General features: G+C 34.4%; 1 pseudogene; it reads left to right on the top strand.

The window, feature by feature from the left end:
• Nucleotides 1–559: 559 nt before the first annotated feature.
• On the top strand, nt 560–6540 carry LOC122662872 (annotated as a pseudogene).
• The last annotated feature ends 308 nt before the right edge of the window (nt 6541–6848 follow it).

Genomic DNA, 6848 nt, shown 5'->3' with positions numbered 1-6848 from the left:
AGTGCCTTCCCCTATAACTACAGCTATTGCCCCAAACCCTGAGAGGAACCGCTGTAAAGTTTAGGTTCGAAGAGATGAGAGTGGGGCAATGGTGATCGGAGAGTTGTCGGAGAGAGATGGTTTGGGGAGGAGTGAGGTAGTTCTAAAAAGCTTCCTTCCATCTCTCCCTTAAATGCAATTCCTCAGCTTCTCTCCATCTTCAATTTCATCGTCTTCAGCCCTCTTCCATTGTGACTCTCTGCGTTCTAACCTTTGAACAAGACAACTATTCAATTCAAATTCACCCAATTTTTCGAAGCTATTGAACTGATTTCAGCAACCCATTTGTGATTTCATAAGTCAATCTCGAGCTACTATTCTGATGTTTGTAGCTTCTGATTCTCCATCTTCGGCCCCCCATCTTCTTCTTCTCCACAATTCTTTGCTCACCTTCTCGCTGTCGTTCTCCAAAAAAGTGTTGGATCCTTACTCTTAAACATGAACTAAAGTAAACCTCTGTTCTTAGAGTCAAACCTGTTCACCCCCATTCGCAGGATCTATTATTAGATTAAAAACTAAAATGGAGAACACCGGGAATTGGGAGCAGAAACTTTTGTTCAATGAGCTAAAGCAAGGGAGGGAGCTAGTAAAGCAGCTCCAAATGCATCTTGATCCATCCTATTTTGAAGAGACTCGTAGGCGAAGGGATGGGGTGATTGTATGCTGGTTGTGAAGTCTCCAACGGCAAGAAATGATTTAGGAATAGATTTTTTATGTTTTTTATGTAAAGGGTATATTGGTCAAAGGAATTTCATATGTTGACACCATTCAGAAATGGGTAACGGTTGATATTATGATAGTTAATGGGTGTGCCTTAAAATATAGACAAACGTTAGGGGTTGGCACTGATAGACCACTTTCAAATTATTTAATTTTTTTTAATCGTTGATAAACCTAAGAGACATCCATTGTGGAATCTATTGACTTATTTGTTCTCATATACATATATATATATATATATCATACTATATTATAAATGTAGAAACTCAAAAGTCATGGTAAATCTTTTTATACCAAAAGTACCTGTCAATAATATCAATAAACCCAAAACAATACCCTTCATTAACTATTAATTATTAATTGTTATAATTTTCAGTTAAATTAAATTCTTCCTCCATTAATAAACCCCCCCAATGTTACATTAATTATTCTTTTATAAAAAGTAATGGACCAATCGTTTCCCTACTCAATTTTCTCACATTTTTTTAGATAAATTCAATAAGAGATAATTCTTATTAATTATTAATTAGAAATTAGAAATTATAAAGAGAAAGTAAAATAATCCCATTTTTCGTTGAACAATCTATAAAACCCCACTTTCCAATGTATAAAATAATCTCATCTTATCTTACCAAAAAAAAGATTTACAATATTATCCATTATTTCTTGAACAATCGATAAACTCCCCCTCAATTAATTGTTATAATTTTCAGCTAAATTCAATTCTTCCTCCATTAATAACATCTTATCTTAAAAAAAAAAAAATACTACAATATTATCCGTGATAAACCCCACCTCAATGTTGCATTAACTATTCTTTTATAAAAATTAAGGTACCATTCGTTTCACTATTTAGTTTTCTCACGATTTTAAAGCTAAATTCAATTCTTCCGCCATTAATAACATCTTATCTTAAAAAATATATATATATTACAAGACATAATTAAAAAATATATATATTATTAAATGAAATAAAGTTTTAAAGAAATAAAAGAAAAAATGGATTACTGTAATGTTTGTTTATATAAACAATTTTATTATTTTTTCGTTCAACAATCTATAAAACCCCACTTTCCAATGTATAAAATAATCTCATCTTATCTTACCCAAAAAAAAAATATTGCAATGTTATCCATTATTCCTTGAACAATCGATAAACTCCCCCTCAATTAATTGTTATAATTTTCAACTAAATTCAATTCTTCCTCCATTAATAACATCATATCTTTAAAAATATATATATATATATATATATTACAATATTAACCATGATAAACCCCCCCTCAATGTTGCATTAATAATTTTTTTATAAAAATTAAGGTACCATTCGTTTCACTACTTAGTTTTCTAACGATTTTAAAGATAAATTCAATTCTTTTGCCATTAATAATATCTTATCTTAAAAATATATATATATTACAAGACATAATTAAAAATGTATATATTATAAAATGAAAAGAAATTTTAAAGAAATAAAAAAAAAATGGATTACTGTAATGTTTGTTTATATAAACAATTTTATTATTTAAGTAAAACATCTAAAATGTTGGGTGTTCATTTCGGTGATTCATATATGAAAAAAAGCAAACACGTGCATTTGCACTTGCAGTTTTACTAGTATATATAAAAGCATGTTGTGGCAAATCTTCCAATTACCTATTCTACCCTTCATTTTTATCTATAATTCCATCTTCTTCTCATTCTGTCTCCCGTCTTTTTGTTGTTGTATTCTTTCTTAAAATTGGTACCCTTAATTTATTTTATTTTATTTTTTCTTAATTCTTAAAACCGCTTTTTATGACAGTAAATGTAAATCTTTCGAATCCCATACTTACCAAAAAAACAAAAAAAAAATTCTCTTACGAAAAGTATCTAATCGTGTGACCTTCTATTTCCCTCTCCCTCTCCAATCTCCCAATTACAGTCCTCTCACGGCTCAAACAAAACGAACCTCTATCTTTTCTCTACTCATCATCAATCCTCATCGAAACTTGAAGTTTGCAGCCTCTCCAAATCCAATCGTTGCAATTTCGAATTTGAGCCCTTTGTCGACATTGCTAATCGTCCGTATCCGGATCCTTTTATTTCTGTGACTAATTTCTTAATCTGACCAGCGATTCTCTATGCTCAGTTTTGCATTGTGATATCTTTTTTATTGTTGTTACCTTCTTTGCCGGTTTTGTTTAATGGATGAAAACTCCATGAATTCATTTGTTGGTTTCTCACTCTCTGTTCTCTATTTGTTTTTTTCAATGAATTCATTGGTGATTGCGGAGGCGGACTATTTCTGTTCCTCTCTTTCTTCTCCGTTTCCATCTCCTTTAGTCAAACGGTTGCAGCGGCCATTTGCGGTGGTTGTAAGTCGGAACACTTCATTTGAGGCTCTGTATTCTTCTTCTTCTTTATCTCCGTGACTAATTCCTTAATACTTTGTGATTTTTTTTTTAACTGAGTAGACCTTTTGATTGTTTTGTGCAGTCTCAGATGGGAAAAACAAAGGGCGTTCAGGATGAACCAGGTACGTCTTCCACCACATTTTCTTTTTCTTGGCTTCTTTATTTCTCTCTGCTATTCTTCTTTCTCTGTCTCGCACTCTCTTTCTCTTCTGCACTGTTTTTGTTATTTTTTTTATTGGGCTCTGGCGGAATCCTGGGCGAGAGGAATGATGTTGATCGAAGTTAGAGAAAAAGAAAAACAAAGGAGAACAGCGGGAAGAATTAGCATTAGGGAAAGAGGGGACTTGTGGGGATCGAAGGGATGGGGTTTGCTGCTTTGTTTTTTTTTTTTTTTTTTTTATTTATAATTTGTGTCGGTCTCAGATGAGAAAAACAAAGGGAAAGGGTTACGATGAGCTGTTGGGGAGATGAGTTGTTGCACAGACATGCTCTTATTTTGGTCGTCTACTTGTTATTGGGAAACTAAGAAGTTGCATATTTCATTTCTATGTATTAATTTATTCTTTCCCTTCCTATTTTCATTGTATTTAAAATTTCTTCTTCTTTCTGTGTACTAATTTTTTATTTTTGTTATTTTCTGTGATGATTTGTGTGGTTAGCTCCATGAACTATAGGTTTATTGTTTTTAGTTTTGCAATCTTCTTATGATTCAACTGAATTGTGGACTCCATGTCAAATGCTTCTACTATTTATTCATTTTTCTCTTATTTTCTCTTTTCCTGTATCCAAAACCTTCAATTTGTGGTTAGTTCTTCACACCTCTTTTCCAATTTTGATTTCTGGTTAGTTCTTCACACCTCTGCTTGCATTCTCTTCGTTATTTTGATTTCACATAGACACCTGTTTTGGAATTTGTGTAGGCTTTACAGAAAACATACCTGTTGGTTTTGGCAGACACGGATGGAATTGAAAAACATGGCAGAATCTTGAAAACTAAAGAATCAAAAGAATTGGAAATTGAGGTGTACTTGTTGCATAAAAAGGAGGAACACAAGAACAGAGAGAGGGCTTGGAACCTATTTAGGAATTTAGTGTATTGAAATTTGATTTCTTAATGCGCTTGGAGTTTTTCCTGAACTGAGAACTAATGCCACAAATTCTTTGATTGTGTTAGAAAATGTTTTCATGCTATTTACTTGCTTCCGTAATTGAAGTAGGGTAGCCTTTTCTTTTTGGCCCTTATATTCTGTGTAATCAGTCTACATCCTGATTTGTAGATATATTCTGTTGTTTCCTTTTAGCTCAATATTCTGTTTACTGCAACAGGTCTCAAGACAGCAATCAGAGTTGAGGCAATTTAAAGATTTTTGTATTCGACCTCTTCTCCCTGTCCAAATATTCACAGGTAGTGGAGGAATGCTTATATCATTCACAGTTATGCCACCATGTATTATGAATTATCCATAACTTCCCCTTCCCTGGATATGCCTGGCATTTTAGCATAGTGGACGAAATTATCTTTAAGATATTATTTCTTGTTAGGTGTTAATCTTTTCTCATTTTGGAAAGTGGAACAGCTATCTTTGGTGTCATACCTTAGCTTTATTTATAGACATGTACTTCTTTTATTTAGATTATGGCTACAAGTTTCAATTTCTCATGTCATGCTTTGAAATATCCTCCATTACTCAAGTTTTAATTTGTTCAAACTTATAGTTTATTCTCTGAATTTCTTAGATGCTGACGTGCATATATAATGTAGTAGTGTTGTCTAATATACTGCTTTAAATGCAGCATTTTGACATTCACATAGTGATTCTGAGATTAAAGTATATGGATCCGTTTGCTTTCCTTCAGCAGTATATAGAACTTTGTTAAACCAAACAGACCAAATCTAAATACAGCAGTTTTTCTGGCTGCAACACTTGTAGCAATTTACAGCAGTTTTGGGCTTGTCACTGATGCCAGAGTAGTTTTTTCTAGCATTCACATTGAATGCAGTTTTAATATATTACTCTGGAATTCCATCTTGAGAGCAAACCTCTCTCATTGGCACTCCGAGGAGTCCCTCAAACTTTACCTCCAAATGTGTCATATGGGAATTTCCCCTGATGGGTTTATTTTACCCTTAGTTGTAAGAGCTTGTGCTTCCTTGGGGAGCTCTAAATTGTGCAAGATCATGCATGCTCATGTTGTTCTGTTGGGTTTCCAGTTTCATCTTCATGTTGTAAATGAATTGATTGGGATGTGTGCAAAGATTGGGCAGATGGGCTTTGCACGGTAATTGTTTGATAGGATGCCTCACAAGAGTTGTACTTCTTGGAATGCTATGGTTTCAGATTTTTTTCTGGATTATGATTGTGATGGTACTGTTGAGATATTTGGAATGTGATGGGACAGGAGGTGTTGGAGCCTAATCTTGTGACATGGACGTCGCTATTGTCGGCACATGCTCAATGTAGGAGGCATGAGGAAGTTTTAGGGCTATTTGGTGATATGAGAATGAGAGTCAATGGTGCTACTGCAGAAGCAGTTGCTGTTGTTTTGTCTGTTTGTGTAAATTTTGTTGCACCCAAATACCCAATAGGTTAAGGAAGTCCATGGATTTGTCATTAGGGGTGGTTTTGAAAGCTATGTGTTTGTGAAGAACAGCCTTATCTGTTTCTATGTTAAGCATGAATATACTGAGGCTGCAAAGATGTAATTTTTGGAGATAAAAATCTTACTTGGTGAGTTGGAATGCATTGATTTCCTCCTTTGGTGAAGCTGGCTTTTTTTATCAGGCTTGTAAGCTTTTTCCACAGCTGGAGAATATAAAAGACCGGTTGATGAGACCTGATGTGGTAACTTGGGGTGCGTTGATTGGTGGTTCTTCCACGGGATGGGCTGATGAAGTGATGAGTCAATGAAATTCTTTCATCAAATGCAGTATGTTAATGTGAAGCCCAATTCAGTCACAGTTGCCAGTATTTTATCAGTGTGTGCAGAGGTAGGAGCACTACATCTTGGAAGGGAAATCCATAGCCATGTCATTAGAGCCCTGATGGATAAAAACATTTTGGTAGGAAATGGATTGGTTAATTTGTACATGAAGTGTGGGAGTCTTAAAGAGGGGCGTTTTGTGTTTGATTGGCTTAAAGGTAGAGATTTGATCTCTTGGAACACAATGATCATGGATTACGGAATGCAAGGTATTGGGAAGGATGCTTTAAGTACTTTCAAAGAGATGGTTAGAGCCGGAATGTAACCCGATGGACTAACTTTTGTTGCTATTTTGTTGGCAGTGTTTACATACTTAAACCTATTACTGTATTATTTAAAACCTTTTGGCATGACAACTCTTCGTTTCATGGCTTGTTCCCTTTGGTACCCGTTCAGATCATGAAATAATGCTGTTGCGAAATTTGAATCCTTCACAGGGAGAATGCAATGGTACCCGTTTGGTTTGTCGTCAATTTCAAAAAAATGTCATCCTAGCAGGGATTGCAGTTGGGCAATTTGCAGGAAATCTGGTTGCTCTTCCAAGAATCCCACTCTCACCAGCAGAAAATGAAGGATATCCTTTCCATTTAAAAAGAGAGCAATTTCCAATTCCGCTTAGCTTTGCTATGACAATAAATAAATCACAAGGGCAAACAATACCACATGTTGGAGTATATCTTCCCGAACCAGTATTTTCACATGGTCAATTAT

Source organism: Telopea speciosissima, chromosome 5 (genome assembly GCF_018873765.1).
Source record: "Telopea speciosissima isolate NSW1024214 ecotype Mountain lineage chromosome 5, Tspe_v1, whole genome shotgun sequence".
Taxonomy (NCBI): Eukaryota; Viridiplantae; Streptophyta; class Magnoliopsida; order Proteales; family Proteaceae; genus Telopea; species Telopea speciosissima.
The sequence above is the reverse complement of the archived record's forward strand: the minus strand, read 5'-3'. Positions and strand labels throughout refer to the sequence as shown.